The following is a 19,103-nucleotide window of genomic DNA, read 5'->3' as shown; positions in this document are numbered from 1 at the left end:
TTTAACCACCTGTGAAGAATCTCACACTCTGACTTGCTTTCTGCCAAGTGATAGCTTTTCCAGTTGGCATAAAGGTTAAAGCATTTTATTTCTTTTTGTGTGTGGGGGTGGATTTTTCATTAAAAATTTTTATTAACAAATGAATAAATGCCAAGAATATTTATAATGTATGTGTAAGGTATACAGAATAACAATTCAATGAACTCACTCATTAACCTACCACCCAGTTGAAGGAATAGAAGGCATTTTCAAAACATTTTTATAACAGAAACTGGTGAGAACATTTGGACTGTCCCATAAGAGACAAAAACCTAGAGGGCTTGATGGTGTTCTTTCCCAGTCTACATCAGCACCATTTCCACAACTCCCTAGCAGTAAAATAAATTAAACAAATGGCCCTATCTAGAAAATTGGAATCTTCTCCTCTTTGTGTGCTAAATGGCTAAACAGTGATTTATCTGGGCTGCTTCTAGAGGGTGAGAAGTCACACAAAGGTCTGAGAGATGCATCTGGAGGTAAATAGAGTGTCCAAGTGTATTTAGCTAACGATAATGCAAACCACAGAAAATATATAGCATGGAGGAAGGAAAATGTGCATTTGCTGTCTGGGAAGTAATTGAACATTTATAGTTTAGGGATAGCTAGTTCAGAGCTGGAGGAAGGGAGATCCTTGTTTTAGTCAATGAAAAAAAAAAACCAGTGTTCTTTGGAACCCAATGGGGAATTGAGTAGTCCATTTTGAGGTTCCTCAAGTCTTTGTCTGACAAGAGATTTAAGCAGGAGCTAGTTAAGATAGGATCCAGAATACACACACACACACACACACACACACACACGAGTCCCAGGTGTACAGACACTTATACAGTAAGGGAGAGGGGAGGGGAGGGAGGAGGATATACAGAAAGATCAGAGGGAAGAGGTGGAGTTTAATGCCACAGATTTGTCTTCCATGATCTCCTAAGGTATTGGGGGCCACAAGCCCTTGCACATGTGGTATGAGAGCCTCACAGTAACATGCTGTTAATCTCCTCCAAATGGAGGTTAGAAATTGCCTGGTAGGGTAAGAGATCAGAACTAAAACTGGATGATTAATGAGTGCACAGAAGCTCCTGGCATCCACGTGGGGCTCCCCAGAAGTCCCAATTCTTTCCCTCTTTGCAGAAAGTGCTGGGGAACATAGCTCTTTCCCTCACCACAGCCCCTAGGACTGTCACATAAAACCTAGGATATAATATTTAGGACATATTTACACTAAGCAATGGTTTGTTGCTTATCTGAAATTCAGATTTAACTGGGTATATTTTTTTATTTTCCAAATCTAGCAACCTTATGTTTATGAACTATGCTTGCCCTCATTCCTTCCCCAATTCCTTTTTAAATTCTGATCAAGTCAAAGTTCTGCATTCCTTAAAGACCCGGAACTGCTTCAGAATGGCATTCGTAAGGTGATAATTTTCCTTCTTTAGGACCCATAGTCTGATTCTAAGGAGGAAAGAGATGTCCTGATCTCATTTCTACCTATTCCAAGACTGGTTCCCCCTTCTACTTAAAGATTATTTCACCATGTCAGAGAATTTCTAGTGCCTGTTACTCAAGGTCTTTCACTCCAATGCCAGTGGGAAGATCATGATGGATATCACTGTGCAAGAATATTCAAGACTAAGACAGAACTAGAATCTTATCTCTAAACCTTACAGAATCTAGAGGGGGCATGGCAGTAAGAGTCTGTTAGCATAAAGAACACAGCATTACTCACAATCACAAACATACCTAGAGTTAGAAGATGGGCAAGGTGTTTCATTGGGCTATTCTTTCCTTTTTTTTTTTTTTTTTTAAGATTTTATTTATTTATTCATGAGAGACACTCAGAGAGGCAGAGACACAGGCAGAGGGAGAAGCAGGCTCCTCATGGGGAGCTCGATGTGGGAATCAATACTGGGACCCAGAATCACGCCCTGAGCTAAAGACAGAAGTTCAACCTCTGAGCCACCCAGTTGTTCCCTATTCTTTCCAATCGTAGTTAGCCTTGGAGTAAATCTGGCAAGTCCCTTCCACTTTGCTCTCCTTGCAGTTGAAATCAGGAAGACCTATTACCTTTCCTGCCTCAGGAGGGCAATAGAGTATCATCACCTCATCTAAGCCATGCATTGGCAAATTATAGCTTGTGGGGCAAATCCTGCTCACTGAGTACAGGTCATGAGCTAAGAATGGATTTTATATTTTTAAACATTTAAAAACAGTCAAAAGACGAAGAGTATTAAATGGATATGTGAAGATTACACACAATTAAGATTTTGGTGTTTATGGTTTTATTGGAACATAGCCATGCTCATTCTTTTTATATTACGTACAACTATCTTCATGCTATAAGGGCAGAGGTGAATATTTGTGAAAAGGACCACGTGGCTCACAAAGTCTAAATCGTTTACAATCTGGCCCTTCTAATATAAATTCTGATGACTTCTGATTTAAGCAATAAATTTCTCTTACTAATAGTAGCTGCCCCTTTGAGAGTGTAGCTTTCAAGTGTATTTACTATCTGGGCTACAAGATCCCCTTCCCACGAGGAATGGATCATTTCGAAATCTTGGCTGCCAGGGACAGAACCCAGCTCAAAGCTCCCCTTGTGTCATGCCCAAGCTAGCTGCAGTGTGTGACTGCTCTACTAGTGCTTGCACGTTGATATGAAAACTTTATTTTGGTTTGGAAACACATTATTATTATTATTATTGGAAAAACATTATCACAAAAATTTCACATGATCTTGGTTTCTACTTCTGACTTGCCTTTGTGTGTGCGAGCTTTACTCTTTGTCTCTTCTCCAGAGGTCCCCCTACTGGCCATCAGGCCTCCTAGGCAGTTTCCGACTTTTTGTCACATCTTGACAAACACAGATGTCATTGTACAGCATGTTGAGAGAAATGGGAGATTTGTGAGCATCTCCATAGAGCTTGGTGAAAAAAAAATCTGTTATATATCTTATAATTCTGATACATGGTTTTTATAATTATGAAAAAGAAATGAAAAAGTTTTAGGGAAGATATTAAATGTAAGATCTGTATAAATCTTACAAATAAGATCTTTCCAAAATTTTAAATATGAAGCTTGATCTTGCTTGCATAAACATAACATTTTAATTTCATATTTTATTTGAAATGGTTACATGCAATTCCTAATCAAGGCTTTAGAATCATGATCTCTTCAGTTATGATAGTCACTAAACAAAAAAATTTGCTTACTCAATTAAGTGATAAAACATGTAAAACTTTTTTAAACAACCATTTTAGCGCAGCTTAAATTATATTTACAAGTGTGGCAGTTCCTCCCTTACTTTTATTGACAAGTGCGTTGTTAAACTTTCTTACGATGGTGATAGATTTTTGATCCAGTAGAATTTCTGCATGTCAGCAGCATACATGATTTGAACAATCTCTTGCAGGTAAGTTGGATGCTACTAAAATGGAACATAAGCCCATAAATAGGGAGAAATAGCTCATGTATACAGAGACATATTTAGAATGACTGCCTAGAATATGTCTCTGAGGAACCCCCAGCCCCAACAGTTGACCCTCACTGCTCAGCTGCATTCTGGGCTGCATGCTTGTATGTTGCATTCCCTGGACACCGGGAGCACGAAATTCTTTCCCTAGTAGCTTCAAGATCCCCTTGTTCACTGTGGGAGAGGTCTGCTTTACAGAGAACGTGCGCTCTGTAGATGGCCAGGAGTGGGCATCTCCTTTGGCTGTACAAGTGCATGTTAGCAGGCGGTGAGGACTATGGAGATGGCTGCCTGCAGGGACAATGTGGCCATTGGATTCTGCTCAGCTTTGGGGCCATTTTGTGAGGAGTGCCAGATGAGGCTATTTGAGGCTAGAAGTGACCTCTGATGTGGTTGGTCATCCCACATGCCCTTTTGCTATCTCCAAGGCTGAGGGAATCAATGTTTTGCAGAATGTCCATAACCCATTTGTGGCGTACCAATGAGCTCTGGTTGGGAAACTCTGCCTTAACAGATAATATTGTAATGTTTCCTAAACAATGGAAGGAGGTGATTCAGGATAAAAGTACCTTCTAGAACAAAGTTTAACTCCCAGGAAAGTGGGTTGCTTTGGAAACAGATTTTCCCAGTATTTTTGTTTACTTTTTTGTTGTTTGGTTATTAGCTATGCTTTATACATGTCTGTGGGTAGGTATGTACATAGTGATTACTCCATGTATTACAGTATACCGCCCTAACCGTTCACAGTCTACCTCCAGCTTATATTATTCTACCTTACATAAAAGTTAAGAGTCTCACAATAGGGCAGCCTGGGTGGCTCAGCAGTTTATCGCCTGCCTTCTGCCCAGGGCATGATCCTGGAGACCCGGGATCGAGTCCCACATTGGGCTCCCTGCATGGAGCCTGCTTCTCCTGCCTGTGTCTCTGCCTCTCTTTCTCTGTAAGTCTCTCATGAATAAATAAATAAAATCTTAAAAAAACCTCTCACAATAGTAAGCTTCTACCTCCCTCACTCCCATCCTTGTGTTATTGTTTTATGACATTTTATTTCTGCATCTCTCATAAACACCACAATACATTGTTATTTGGTATTATACAATTGTCTTTTTTTAAAAAACAGGTTTCTTGGGATATAAATGCACATGACATAAAAATCACCCATATAAAGTATATAATTTAATGATTTGGGTGTATTGCATTATTAACTAAACAACTGTGGTAAGATATGCATAAAAAATTTGCCATTTTAACTATGTCTATGTACATTTAATTGACATTAATTATACTCACAATGTTGTACAACTATTACCAATATGTTTCCAAAACTTTTTCATCACCCCAAACAGAAACTCTAATTATTAAACAATAGCTCTTTATTCTTTCTTTCCTACAGCTCTTGGTAACTGCTTCTTTTTTTTTTTTTTTAATTTTTATTTATTTATGATAGTCACAGAGAGAGAGAGAGAGAGAGAGAGAGAGAGAGGCAGAGACACAGGCAGAGGGAGAAGAAGGCTCCATGCACCGGGAGCCCGACGTGGGACTCGATCCCGGGTCTCCAGGATCACGCCCTGGGCCAAAGGCAGGCGCTAAACCGCTGCGCCACCCAGGGATCCCCAACTTCTTCTTTTTTAAGATTTTATTTATTTTAGTTTTTAAAATGGATTTATTATTTATTATTTATTTATTTATTTATTTATTTATTTATTTATTTATTTATTTATTTATAGCAGGGTAGGGACACCAGGAGAGGGAGAGAGAATCTCCAGCAGACTCCAGGCTGAGGATAGAGCCCCACTATGGGGTTTGATCTCATGACTCTGAAATCATGACCCAAGCTGAAACCAAGAGTCAGATGCTCAACCAACCAAGCCACCCAGGTGCCCCTTATTTATTTATTCTAGTGAGAGAGAGAGAGCAAGCGAGCATGAGAGTGGGGATAGAGGGACAGAGGGAGAGGGAGAGAGAGAATCTGAAGCAGGCTCCAATGTCAGCCTGGAGCTTGATCTCATGGCCCTGAGATCATGACCTGAGCTGAAACCAAGAGTCCTCCACTTAACCAACTGAGCCACCAAGTGCCCCCAGCCCCTGGTAACTCTAATCTACTCTCTATCTCTATGAATTTGTCTGTTCTAAGTATCTTATAATTGGAATCATATAATATTTGTTATTTTGTGTCTGGCTTATCTTACTTAGCATTCATGTTGTAGTACATATGAGAACTTCATTTCCTTTTAAAGCTAAATAATATCCAGTTGTATGTATTTAACACATTTTGTTTATCCATTCATCTATTGATGGGCTAGTTAATTATCCTTTAAGAAAATGAAGAAACAAGAAAAAAAATGCTCCTTATATACTTACCCATATATTTTTTATTTATGGAACTTTTCATTTGTTTACATATAAGTGAATTCTTATGTTGTTACATCCTGAAAAAATGTCCTTTTAACATTTCTAAATGCTTCGCAGGTCTGCTAAGGACCAGTTCTCCCAAATTTGAAAATGTCTTGATTTTTCCTTCATTTTGGAAGAATATTTTGCTGACTACAGAATTCTAGGTTGATGGTTTAATTTTTTTCTTTTGAGCACGTTAAAGATGCCGTTCCATTGTCTTCTGGACTGCATAGTTTCTGATGACATCAATAGTAATCTTCAGTGTTGTTCTCTTACATGTAATACAGCTTCTTTCTGCTAGCTGCTTTAAAATTTTTCTCTTTCTCTTTGGATTTCAGCAGCTTGCTATGATGTGAATAGGTGTAGTTTTCTTTGTGTTTATTTTGCTTGGAGTTTGTAAAGCTTGTTGGATCTGTGGGGTGCTATGTATTTTTTTTAAATCAAATTTGGAAAATTTTATGTCATTATATTTTCATTATATTACTCATATATATTTCCTTGTGATGTCTCATTCTCTTTCCTCTCTTTTTATGACTTGAATACCAATTATGTTGGACTATTTGGTATTGACCCATGGGCTATGGAGGCTCTGTTGGTTTTTTTTAGCTTTCTTTTTCTCTGTGCTTCAATTTCTAGTTTCCGTTGCCCATTTTCAAGTTCATTGATATTTTCTTTTAAGATTTTATTTATTTATTTGAGAGAGAGAGTGACTGAGTATGAGTGGGGCGAGAGACAGAGGGAGAGGGAGAAGCAGATTCCATGCTGGGCAGGGAGTCCAACATGGGGCTTGATCCCAGGACCCTGATATCACAACCTGAGCTGAAGGCAAATGCTTAACTGACTGAGGTGCCCAGGTGCCCCTCACTGATGTTTTCTTCTACAGTGACTGATATGCTGAAAAACTCATCCAGTGAATTTTTCATTTCAAATATTATTTTTTCCAGTTCTGGACTTTTCATTGTTTTATTCAATAGTTTCTGTTTATCTGCTAAGATCACCCATTGTTTCACTTGTTATGTCTATCTTTACCTTTAAATCTTTGAATATATTTGTAGTAGTTGTATTAAAGTCCTTGTTGGCTAATTCCAATATCTGTGTTGTGTCTAGGGCTATTTTTGTTACCCCTGCCTCATGCACTTTTGGAGAGGGCACCTCTATGAGACGGTTGCCTTTCATAATTCTGGACAGGAATCAAAGCACAAGTCATCTATCCTGGATGTTCAAACTTTAACTTAGATTCCCACTCCTTCCAATGCTAATGTTTAACTTTCTACGCCCTCTTATCTCCCTTTCTAAACTTTTTTTTCCTTACCTTAACTCAAAGGTGGTTATTGTTTGTTTTATTTTCTTTCCAGTTTGGAATGAGGGGCTGATGCAGAAAGTGGAAAAACCTGGCTTAGCTAGATCTATTTGACTTCTAGTCCTCATCAGTGTTTTACCTGCAACAAGGCTTTTTGAACTTAGGAGCTGACAGTTTGGTCCTCTGATCACTATGCCAACTAATACCAGGGATGGCAGTCAATTCAAAGAGGTGGAAGGGTGCGCAAGATGAAGTAGTGGTGGGGGTGCGCAAGATGAGGCAAGATAGGGAGAAGAAAGAAAGATGGTGGTAGTTGTTGCTTTGCCACACATTTCTTCTGTGAGACTGTAGTTATGTTAAATAGAGTTTTGTCCATAAAGGCATTATGGTTCCCTCTCCCATTTATAAACTATACATTTGATGTGTGATGCTGACTTGTGGACTTTTGGGAGATCCCAGCTAACTTTTAGACAATAATTTTTCAAGATTGATTTGAATTCATAGGCAATCTAAAAACATTAAAATAAGGGCATTTGGAATCCTCCGACCACCATCTTATAATAGAACTGTTAATTTATATTGTGTATTTATCTCTACTGGTGAAAGGGAATTCTTTATGGTCACAGATTTAATTTTAATGCAGTTTTTGGTTTGGGATTTGGGATATCCAGGATGTATGGATGAACACTTAGAGGACAATGTCCTATCCAAAAAAATGGATATATTTTTCTTTAATAAAGATCTGTATATGACATGAATTGAAGAAGTCAGACAATTTTTACTTTGTATTTTATAATAAGACAGGGGCTGTTAAACTATGGCTTATAAGTGAAATATGGCCTTTGGCCTGTTTTTGTATGGCCTACTAGCTAAGAATGGATTTTATATTTTTACTTTTATGAATTTTTAAAAAAGATTTTGTTTACTTACTCATGAGAGACACACAGAGAGAGAGAGAGGCAGAAACATAGGCAGAGGGAGAAGCAGGCTCCCTGGGGGGAGCCCAATGTGGGACTCCATTCCCAGGGATCATGACCTGAACTGTAGGTAGACGCACAACCACTGAACCACCCAGGTGCAACTGGATTTTGCATTTTTAAAGTTGAAGAAAAAGAAGAAGAGGAGGAAGAGGAAGAGAAGGAGGAAACAGATTTTATGTGGCCTAGAAGACCTAAAATATTTACTAAGTGGCTTTTTATAGAGAAGTTTTTCCAGCTTTGTATTAAAGACTAATACAAAGGGGGACATCTGGGTGGCTCAGTGGTTTAGCGCCTGCCTTCAGCCCAGAGCATGATCCTGGAGACCTGAGATCGAGTCCCATGTTGGACTCCTTGCAGGGAGCCTGCTTCTCCCTCTGCCTGTGTCTTTGCCTCTCTCTCTCTCTCTCTCTCTCTCTCTCCCTCTCTCTCTCTGTCTCTAAGAATAAATAAATAAAATCTTTATTATTTTTTTTTTATAAAATCTTTAAAAAAGAAAGAAAGACTAGAGGGGGTGAGGATGCCTCTGTCACCGTAGGACTGTGACTCAAAGTATTAATTTTCCCTTTCCTTGGGCTAAGAGAAGGTGAGGTGGAATTATAGCCTGTTTTTATCTTTGTGGAACCTTCACTTACACAGTGATACAGAGAGTAATTGTTTGGGCCTGTGGTGTCATACTCCCTTCTCTTTTGAAATAGTCATGGAAGCCTGGATGTCCTCATGTGGCCTGGAACGGACACATCGGAAGGCCTAGTATAAATTCTTAGGGGAGGGATATCTCTCCAGCTGAGAAAGGCAGGCCAGAGCAGAGGTGCTCTGGTGTAGAGGCAGAGCGCCGAGCAGAACACAGACCTGTCGTTAGGACTCTCCTCTCTTTTTCCCTATTTGCTTGCTGTGAGGACTTGGCATTAGTGAGAAAAGAGAATGTGAATATCATTTCCTGCTGGGTGCTACTTCGAATTCTCTCCCAGGCCTTTGGGACACCCCTGTGGGATGGTAGCATGTTTTATGTTAGGTGCTGGTGGTGAGCAGTGCCATTCATTATCTGCGTGGCTTTCAGACTGTCTGTCAGCCTTCTTATAGCAATAAATAAGTGACTGTGGATCTCTAGAGATCGAAAGTCTTCTCTTTTTGTGTAATGGCCTGGTGAAAAGGGGCTGAAATATAGCTTTCCTCCAGAATTCCTTTATCATCCTGCTGTTCCATATTTAAGTGCTATTATCTGGAAGTCATTCTTCTCAGCAATAATTTGAAAGAAAGTTGCTTACAAAGGCACCAAGCAGAGGGGACAACTTGCGTAGAATCGAAATAGGAGAGAGATTGAATTCCAGGTTAAATCCCTGGTCTGTCCCTTGAAACTGAGGCATATAGATGAGATGTAGGTAAACACACCGGAATGTACAGTGGGTAATGGATATTGAAGGATGATCTTGTCGTGCATGCTAAACAGATACTTTTATGAATTTAAATTTAATTAACACCTGGAAATTAACAAGGCTAGAAAGAAGGGCAATGTGTTTTTAAGTGATGGCGATGGATAGGTACTGTTTGGAGCATATAGATAAATGAAGATTTAATTTGTAATGCATAATGAGCCAGGTGCCTATTAAACAATTTGTTTTTCTAGTTGCTATCACAGAACAAAACAATAGAAATATCCAAGGTTGGGCAATTACTGTTATTGCTGTTTTTTGTTGGTTAAATGTTGAAATCAGCCTTGTAGATGGCTATCGATTTGTATTGTTCAAGTTGGATAACGTAAACGTTTTTATTGTCATACCTTCTGTTTCTTCTTCAAAGGATGAAGCGCAAAAGTGATTTTTGGTCCTACATCTTTTATACATTTACCTTGAGTATGTGTGTGTGGGGTCAGAGTCCGCTCCTGGAGGAAATAGGAATGGTCTGTAGCTCTCTTCTGGTACTTTTAGTATTAAGAGTATTTGTTTTTTGTGGTATTCTTGGAGGAGGGTGGAAGAAATGAACTTTAGCTACAAGAAGGGACCTAGTTCAGTTTGAAGATGATATAATTACTGTTCTTCCATTGGTAATAAATTGCATGGATCTGTCTAAAGCACAAATGGAGGCTGCCCTCCTAAATTGGGGTTGAGGTCAGGGTGCCATGGCAGGAGAACCATGTGGGTTTGGGTTAGAGTCAGAGGCGGCCCCACTGGGAGAGTCTGTTCTCCCAAGGTCAACCCCTTGTACCCAGCATAGCATGTGTGTATAGGAATCAGTGTGTGGATCCCCCACTTCCTGGCTTGCAGGTGAGGGGGCAATGCTATTTGCTTTGGCCTTAGTAGGAGTTAGGTAGCTCAAGCATGACATGGGGTGCAGACAGTGGCTGCAGTGAAGTGAGCCTGCAGACAGTGGCTCATGTGAAGGGGGTGCACATCTGTGACACACAGTTGTGTAGAATGGAACCTGCTTCAGGCTTCAGGCATTAGCCTTGCATCTCACTGCCTTTCTCTCTCCTCTCAAGTTCTTCCTGTGAGCTGGGAAAGAGTCATCTTGGGCAGAGGCAGAGGACAAGGCTGCAATATTTTTACTGTACTAGGAATGAATTTGTGTGTTTTTTTTTTATAATCATTTTTTCTTGTTTCTTCCTAAGGGAGTACATTTTAGTGTGTGTGTGTGTGTGTGTGTGTGTGTGTGTGTGTGTGTGAGCATGCGGGCAGGCCTTGCATTCCAGGGACAATCAGTAACCCATACAGGTCTCTAGGCCTGGGGACGGGTGCACAGAAGGCCATCTTGTGCAGCTGTTTTTAAACCTGGCTCTGCAATTAGGCACCTCCAGGGAGCTTTGACAAATTCAGTTTCCAGGCCCCACTCCTGGAAGTTCTGATTCAGTCATCGTGAGGACCTAGGAATTTATGTTTCAAAGAAAGCACCCTAGTGATTCTGTTGAATAGCTGGGCTTGGGGACCTCAGAGCCAGACCAATTCCAGCCTCTAAGTGGGAGCACACGTAAATCTTCCCCATCTGTGGAGACTATAAATGTCAGATGACACAAGCAGTCATAAATTTTGGCATTAGAACCACTTTGCCATCTTTGGGCCCTCGGTGTCTCTTTGATCATTCTAAAGCATGAACCCTAGTCTCCCTCTGCTTCCAGCACCTGGAAGCTTTCCATACGACCCAGGTGTTGGGGGTGGGGGTCACTGTGAGACCCAAGCTCGGGATCAGGTTCTTTAACATTCCACCTACTTGAGTAGGAGTGGGAGTGGGAGTAACCGGACCGGGCCAGGGTTTACACAGGCAACACCCTGTGTCGTTTCCTGCCCTGGCACTGCCATGCCCCGGGGAGTCCAGGCTGCTTTCCTGCCAATGGCAGGAGGTGAGGTCAGTGTGCTGAAGGATCCACCCTGGGTCAGGAGAAGGAAAAGGTGCGAAGGTGACTCGAAAATGTTCTAGAATGGGTTGGACCCTCACAGAACCCTCGAGGAAAATAAATTTAGCAATTTTGTTTTTATCATTGGCCCAAACATTCCATAGTGGAGAATTAGCGACTCATTTCCAAAGGTGGGGAAGCTTTTTTTTTTTTTTAAGCTTTTGTGCATTTTGAAATGGGGTCTCTGGGGACCCAGGGCACAGCAAGGGCAGGGAGGACACGGCTGCCACTCGAGAAGCATCCAGAATAAGAGCTGAGAGGCTTACGTGGTGTTTGTGTGTGGTTAAAACGATGGTGGGGAAGCACTCTGATTCTTCAGTGACAAGCCTTTGTTTTAAGATAAATTTAAACAGAGCTGTTAAGAGAGTTTCACGTTTGTACAAGTGCCTTTTTATGAACAATAGTTTCCAAACCATTTAATCATGACCTTGGCACTTTCATCAGAACAGCACAATCCTCAATCTGTCCCTGGCTTTGCCGAGGAGCCGACACACTTCCTGTTCTCCTTAATCGCTTCTCCCATCTGGGAAGCACCGGGCTCTCAGGAAGACACCTGTTTTCTCGCCTGTTATTTTCCAAGCTTGGATCCCTGGTTGGTCCTGCATGGTTGTGAGTGAGGAGACAGGGGCCAGAGGGTCAGGCCTGTCGGTCCTGTGGGACCAGAATCACGAAATATCTGTGAATTCCCGAGTGAGGCTGGGCACGGTTCGTGTGTGTTTTGCCTTAGTGAAAGGTGACTGCGGTTCATTTCATGAAAAAGGAATTGATCGAGAGTGAGAAGAGGAAGATTTTGTTGAAGAATTAAAATCAGAAGAAAAAGAAACACAGAGTTAGAGGAGGAAAAAAAATCTTCGTTTAGAAAAATCCTACCTGTCCTTAGAAGACTGGCACTTGTGTTTTAGATTATCTTGGTTGTGTCCACAAATGGATTTCTTGGTATTTGATACAGAGAACAAGGCTTAAGTGAACAGGGGGAGAAAGGTTCCCATGCTCATCTCAGCCCTGCTGCTGCTGAACATGGGATAGAATAGAGTGGGATGGTGTGCTGTTGATTTTTGGCTTTTTCTCAGCCCTGTGTTGCAGGGGCCGTTCCTGATGAGATCACGCCAGGTGGCCTTCAGCAAGGGGTTACTGGCCTCAGTCACCTTTCCTGGCAGCACATTTCACTTCCCAGCATTGGCAATTCCCACCTGGACAACTTCCCATAGGAGTCCCCATGGCCTGCACCTCCCATTCTTCCACAAAAAAAAGAAGCTTGTGTGGAACAACAGTGTTTCCTCCACGGGCAGGAGCCACCGTGGACTTGGGCATCGCAAATGTCACCATGGTACCGGCCTGGAGGGTAGTGGAAGGATGTGTGGGAAATATCAAAACAATTGTAAAACCCAGGCCCAGCCCTCAAGGACCTCACTGTCCACATGGGAAAGAAAAAAAAAAGTTCATGGAAAAGAGCTAAGAGTGTTTATTCAAGAAAGTTAGAACTGATAAACAACTGAGTCCACGGGTGATTAGAGCATCACGGGGCTAATCAGCAGAGGTATTCTGAAAAGGAGAGCTGAGGATTCAAAGCCAGGTAATATAATAACAATAATACCAATAATGAGCGAGCAACAACATAATAAAATACCGTGATACTACTTTTCCAAAACTCAAAGCTCATTAAAAAGCTGACCTCATTTGGTATAGCATTTGTGAGACACAAGCATCATTATCCTCATGTTGTGGCAAAGAAATGGAGGCTCAGGAGGATTGAGCCTTTGTTTCTAGTATGTTCCGTGCAGAACCATACTCAGAATTGTTTGCAGGATGAATCCTTGATCTGTCACAAGAGTCCAGGAGTTCACCACCTCTGTCTAGCTTTCTCAAAGCTCTGAGAATGCACTGTGGCATTAAGTATGTCAACAGGCCAGTGTCTTTTCGGGGTGGGGAGGGAGTAGGTAAGTAATTTTTGGAGGTTTATAAAACAGTATTTTTGAAATTATTTCATTTTTGGCCACATGTATGTGAAAAATTATATATATAAATTTGTTAACAATGATTACGTGTGATATATATGTTATCATGGGTTCCCTTTATTTTTATTTTGATCTCCTTGAACACTATAAAAATGAGTATGCATTGTTTTTGTATTAAAGGGAAATAAACCCCCAAAATAGTAAAACAAAAGAAAGGTTTTATGATTTTAAAGCAATTTCTAATTTAGTTTTAGATAATTATACCAGTCTTATTTTTTTTAAGGGTAGGCTGCATTTCTTTCCTTTTTTAAAATTTTTTTTATTTATTCATGATAGACAGAGAGAGAGAGAGAGAGAGAGAGAGAGGCAGAGACACAGGAGGAGGGAGAAGCAGGCTCCATGCCAGGAGCCTGATGTGGGACTCGATCTCGGGACTCCAGGATCGTGCCTCTGGCCAAAGGCAGGCACCAAACTGCTGAGCCACCCAGGGATCCCCTACTTGTCTTATTTTTATAAAAGAAAACATTTTGCTAAATATTAGAAAATTCAAGTTACAATAATCACTTATTAAAGTATTTGTTGTAACTTTTGAGTATATTATACAGGTACATATTATTTTATTATTTACTGTAATTTCTTTAATACTGTTAGATATCTAGTTTTTATAACTTCTCACTAGTATAAGAAATCTAGAGTAAATGCAGCTAAAATGAACTTAAATGAAAGTAGAAACACCCTGCCCTTCCCCCATTCTGAAAAATGGGCTAACATCTTTTCTGGGAAATATTATTCATTTCTCACCAAGTTATTTTTTTTTGACCAGATTGTGATCTTAATTAAGGAATTGAAAGAAAATAACACATGTTAAGTACCTACAGCTACCCACAAATGAATCTTTATAATACTTCTTGTTTTTGTATTTTCATAGGTTTTAAAATCAGGAGTGATTAGAGTTATGGTAGGGAGAGAAGTCCATTTTATTTATTTTATTTTATTTTATTTTATTTTATTTTATTATTTTTAAAAAATATTTAATTTATTTATTCAGGATAGACACAGAGAGAGGCAGAGACACAGGCAGAGGGAGAAGCAGGCTCCATGCAGGGAGCCTGACGTGGGACTCGATTCCAGGTCTCCAGGATCACACCCTGGGCTGAAGGTGGCACTAAGCCGCTGAGCCACCCGGGCTGCTCTAGGAAGTCCATTTTACATGGCTATTCTTACCATAAGGATGATCAAACACGATAATAGGTGATTTTATAAAATCTTTCAAGAGAATGGATAAAGAAATATTTGGGTACGTGTGTGGGAGGAGGGTATAATTTATTGTTCACCTGTCCGGACATCACTGGAAAGATTGCTCCATTTGCTTCTCTGTAGAACAATAGGATACATTCAGTTCTCGTCATCTATCTCCCAAGTGTCCAAGGGTAATTCAGTTTTGTGTCCAGTAAATATTACCATGTTTTTGGCACTGTGCTAGGAATGGGGGGCTATATAGGGGAACTTCAGAAATTAATCAAGAACCACCTCAAATGCCACCTCTCACCTGACATCTTCTAGAGGTTCTCTAGATTCCCACAGGACAATTTTATTCCTCTATAGCACTTACCACGTGATGTCACAATTTGTTCAGGAAATCGTCTGTTTTCGGATGACTCTCTGCAGGACTTGCACAGAGGATTCCTGCTGAATCTTAGCCTCTGTAGGAATCTTCAGTGCACAGGGGCATGCACCATTATTTGTTTCAGGCATTTGTCCCCATCGAGGAGGTGGTGAATGTCCCCAGGGAAGTCCCTAGAAAATGCCTCGTGTTTATGGAATGGATGATGAATGAGCTGGCTCATGAAGGATGATCACAGCTCTGTCATACAGACTGGAGAGAAAGGAAAGAGAAAGACCAGGCAAGATCCCTTCATGGAGATGAAATGATTGCTTTAAGACACTATGAGATGTTTGTCACCTCTGCCCTGCATTTGGCTTCTGTCACTGAGTCGACCACCCTGCTTGCCTCCATGCATTGATGATTCCTGCTGAGTCTAAGATTTGGTGGGAATCTTCAGTTTCCCATAAGACAAACTGGCATTTCTCGTTTACGCCAGAAAACAAATGCAAAGATTATTTCAGGAACCTGGAAGGGCCATTTATGTCAAAGACTCTGGTTGCAGAGTTGGCAGCTGTCCCCAATACTTGTCCTCCCCTTCTTTCACAATGGAAGGAGCCCAGATTTTTGGCTTGGCACATGGATGCACAGAATAAAGCCTGTATTACTTTTCAGCTTTCCTTCCAGCCGTGGGACTCATATTAGCTAAGTTCTGGCCAATGGACATTAGTGGAAGTGGTGAATGCAACATATGGGAGACGTCCTTAAAGGAAAGGAACTGTGTGCATTTCTTCTTCTCGTTGGCAGGAGTGTACATGTGATAGCTTAATTGCAGCAGCCATTATGGGTCATGAAGTAACCATGGAAATGGGAGAAGCTACATCAGAGAAGCCTGGGTCCCTGAGAGTGTGGAGCCCCAGGTCAGCTCAGGACTAACCCAACCTCTCTACTTTTTGAAAGTCAGAGAGGTAAACTAATTTGTTTAAGGTATTGTTGTTTTAGATTATTTCACTACTCTCAACAGGAGAGAGATTCTTACTAATACAGCAGCTGTGAGTTGAGGGGAATATTTTACTGATTTACTTCAACTAGGCAAACCACACGCCTGTCTCTGAGGAGGGTGCTTGAACTTAGCATGTGTCCTCCCTGAACCCAGCACTTCCCTGGGGAGCGTGGCTGATAGTGTGGGTGAACTGTAGGCCAGAAACCTGACCAGAAGCGTGTGGCCCAGATTTTAGTAAGGCCTTTGGTCAGGGAGGAACATAGCACAGGGGAGAGGGCATGGGCTTGTGGGCAGAAAGATTTGGGTTAAAACACTGAATCTATCATTTACAATTTGTGAGATTTGAACTTCAGTTTCTGAGTTATGAGTATTAATTAGATATCAGATGCAGAGAATATGTCAGTACCTGACACATAATAGGCACTAAAAACATAGCTATTATGAAAATGCACTAAGTATTAATAGGACATTCTAAGCCCAGGTTTATAAAACTGTTGCTTTCATGTTTGATACCAAGACATTGATTCATGCTATCTAAATGAATTCTCATAGATAGAAATACAAAGGCTATAAACAAAACCTCCTGAAAGTAAAAATTTCTCTCAATACATGATATTTCTGCTCAATAAGTATAAAGTGATATCTTCTCTTTTATATAAAAAACAAAAACAAGGGGGATCCCTGGGTGGCTCAGTGGTTTGGCACCTGCCTTTGGCCCAGGGCGTGATCCTGGGGTCCTGGGATCGAGTCTGCATCGGGCTCCCTGAATGGAGCCTGCTTCTCCCTCTGCCTGTGTCTCTGCCTCTCTCTCTCTCTCTCTCTCTCTTTCTGTGTCTCTCATGAATGAATAAATAAATCTTAAAAAAACAAAACAAAACAAGTCTCTACTATTAAGTAAGACTGTAAATTACTATATTGAACCAGGATTCCTTTTTTTTTTACAATAAAGATTTATGTATTTATTTGAGAGAGAGAGAGAGAGAGAGGGAAAGCACAAGCACGCAGAAGAAAAGAGAGAAGCAGACTCCCTGCTGAACAGGGAGCCCAACATGGGGGGCTCGATCCCAGGACCCTGGGATCATTACCTGAGCTGAAGGCAGATGCTTAACCGACTGAGCCACCTAGGTGCTCCGAATCAGGAATCTTGATCTCAGGAAACAGAACCACAGAAGCTAATTTTAGTAGAAAGAAACTTGTTACAGAGTGTTAATAGCCTCCGGAATTTCCAGGAAAACTGGAGAACCAAGGTTAGAAGAAACCAGCCAGGAGCAGCACAGCCCAATTGGTGTGTCCTGTGGAGACCCCACTGGAGCCCCTGCCCATGGCTTGGCGCCTATGATCTAGGGACTGGAGACTGGAACTTCAGTCACAGCTGCCACAGAACAGAGCTTTGGCAGCCACACTGGCCTGTCTCCTACTGTTATGGCTACAGACATGGCTCAGTTAGGCCTTTAAAGTCTACGTGATGTTTGGTAGAACCTGGTAGTACACAAGCATGAAGGAGGGGGGAGATGTAGCTTTGCAGCCTTTCAGACCAGAGGACAGGGAGGGGTAAAACCCCTAGCCTGGGTTTCCCCAGAATGCAGAGCCTGAGACAAGGGCTTTTATTTTGGGAAGTGATCCTAGGCGATAGAAATGGAGGGTTAAGAAGATCTTTAAGCCAGAGATAATGACATTAGCTTAAATCAGTAAGTTCAGCTATTCCCACCATCAGTGTAAACAAAGGCACAAGAGCTGTACACAATTCAGTATGGAAATAAATCCCCCCGAGGAGTGTATCTGGCCTTGGTGCTCGGGAGCTTGGCATCATCTTCCACTGGGATCAGGAATACTGGAAAAGGAACACATATGGGATGGAGATGGGAGGATGATGGGTTCATTTCGCATAGGCTGAGCTCCAGGCGCTTGTGTGTAGAGTATCACTGGGGATGTGGGTCTGGAGTCAGGAGAGAGGGCATGACTGGGAATTTAGATGTAAGAATCTTCAGCATTTCAGGGTGGAAGTAAAGGAAAAGGAACTGACTGGCAAAGGAGGCTGAGACCCCATGCCCCTCACCCTACCCCGTCTCTTCTGACCAGACAGCTCTGTCATTCTCTCCTCTGTCTTCAGCCACAGGTCTTAGGCACACGACCTGCTTCTCCTCCTCCTGGGTGCTGACGTTACCAGTTCTGACTCCCACTGTGGCTCTGTCCCCCTGGGGAGGTGGTGTTCCCAGCTCCTTCTAATGCCTCTGGATCCCTGAAGACAAGCAACCGGATTTTCTTATTTACTTGTCTGTTTATTTCTGAAATAAATTTTACCCCTAATCACTGCTGTCTAATATAATGGAAATAATAAAATCCTCAAACTTGTAAGATTTAGAGAATCTTAAAAAATTCATATGGTTTTGATTCCCTGTGTTCCTGACTCCCTTGCCGAGACCTTAACTGGCATTTCCCTGATTCCTTCCTTCTGCTTTCATGGCTGAGGATGGGACTATTAACTCTTCTCTCTCCTTCTGAGTCCCTCTTCTCAGGGGAAGTTCATGTCTCCGTAACAACCTGCTTATTGGCCCAGGCTCAGTGATGGAATCTGCACAAAAAAGATACATGTCCTTTTTTTTTTTTTTTTTTAAGATTTTATCTATTCATGAAAGACACACAGAGAGAGGCAGAGATGTAGGCAGAGGGAGAAGAAGGCTCCCCTTATGGAGCCTGATATGGGACTCGGTCCCAGGACCCTGGGATCATGACCTGAGCCAAAGGCAGATGCTCAACCACTGAGCTACCCAGGTACCCCAAGATACATGTCTTTTGTTCCCATATGAACAGTTTGCAGGTTTAAGAGCCTCCAAACCCAGTGCCATCCATATTCCCTTGGCTTCTGCCCCGTGTAGGATTAGGATTCTCTGAATAGTGTTGCCCAAGCTAAGAATCAAGGAGTCTTCCAAAAAGAGGTAGTTGTCAGCTATGTTGTGTGCTTGTGAAGGTAGATAAAGGCGAGG

The 19,103-nt window shown here is 41.5% G+C and overlaps 1 protein-coding gene across 3 annotated transcripts in view; it reads left to right on the top strand.

Moving 5' to 3' along the window:
- The window catches only part of SPTSSA (serine palmitoyltransferase small subunit A), a 162,715-nt gene extending 144,261 nt beyond the window's left edge, over window positions 1-18,454 (top strand). For 2 of the 3 annotated variants that reach the window (XR_013386007.1, XR_013386002.1), the window contains one exon: window positions 18,230-18,454. The gene's annotated coding sequence lies outside the window, so the exon portion shown is untranslated. Of the gene's footprint in view, window positions 1-12,628; window positions 13,548-18,229 lie in introns of those variants that run through there. The other variant, XR_013386011.1, reaches the window with a different exon arrangement.
- Window positions 18,455-19,103: the final 649 nt, after the last annotated feature.

The sequence above is a fragment of the Canis aureus genome, chromosome 9 (genome assembly GCF_053574225.1).
Source record: "Canis aureus isolate CA01 chromosome 9, VMU_Caureus_v.1.0, whole genome shotgun sequence".
Taxonomy (NCBI): Eukaryota; Metazoa; Chordata; class Mammalia; order Carnivora; family Canidae; genus Canis; species Canis aureus.
Note: the sequence above shows the minus strand (reverse complement) of the source record. Positions and strands in the feature narration are given on the sequence as shown.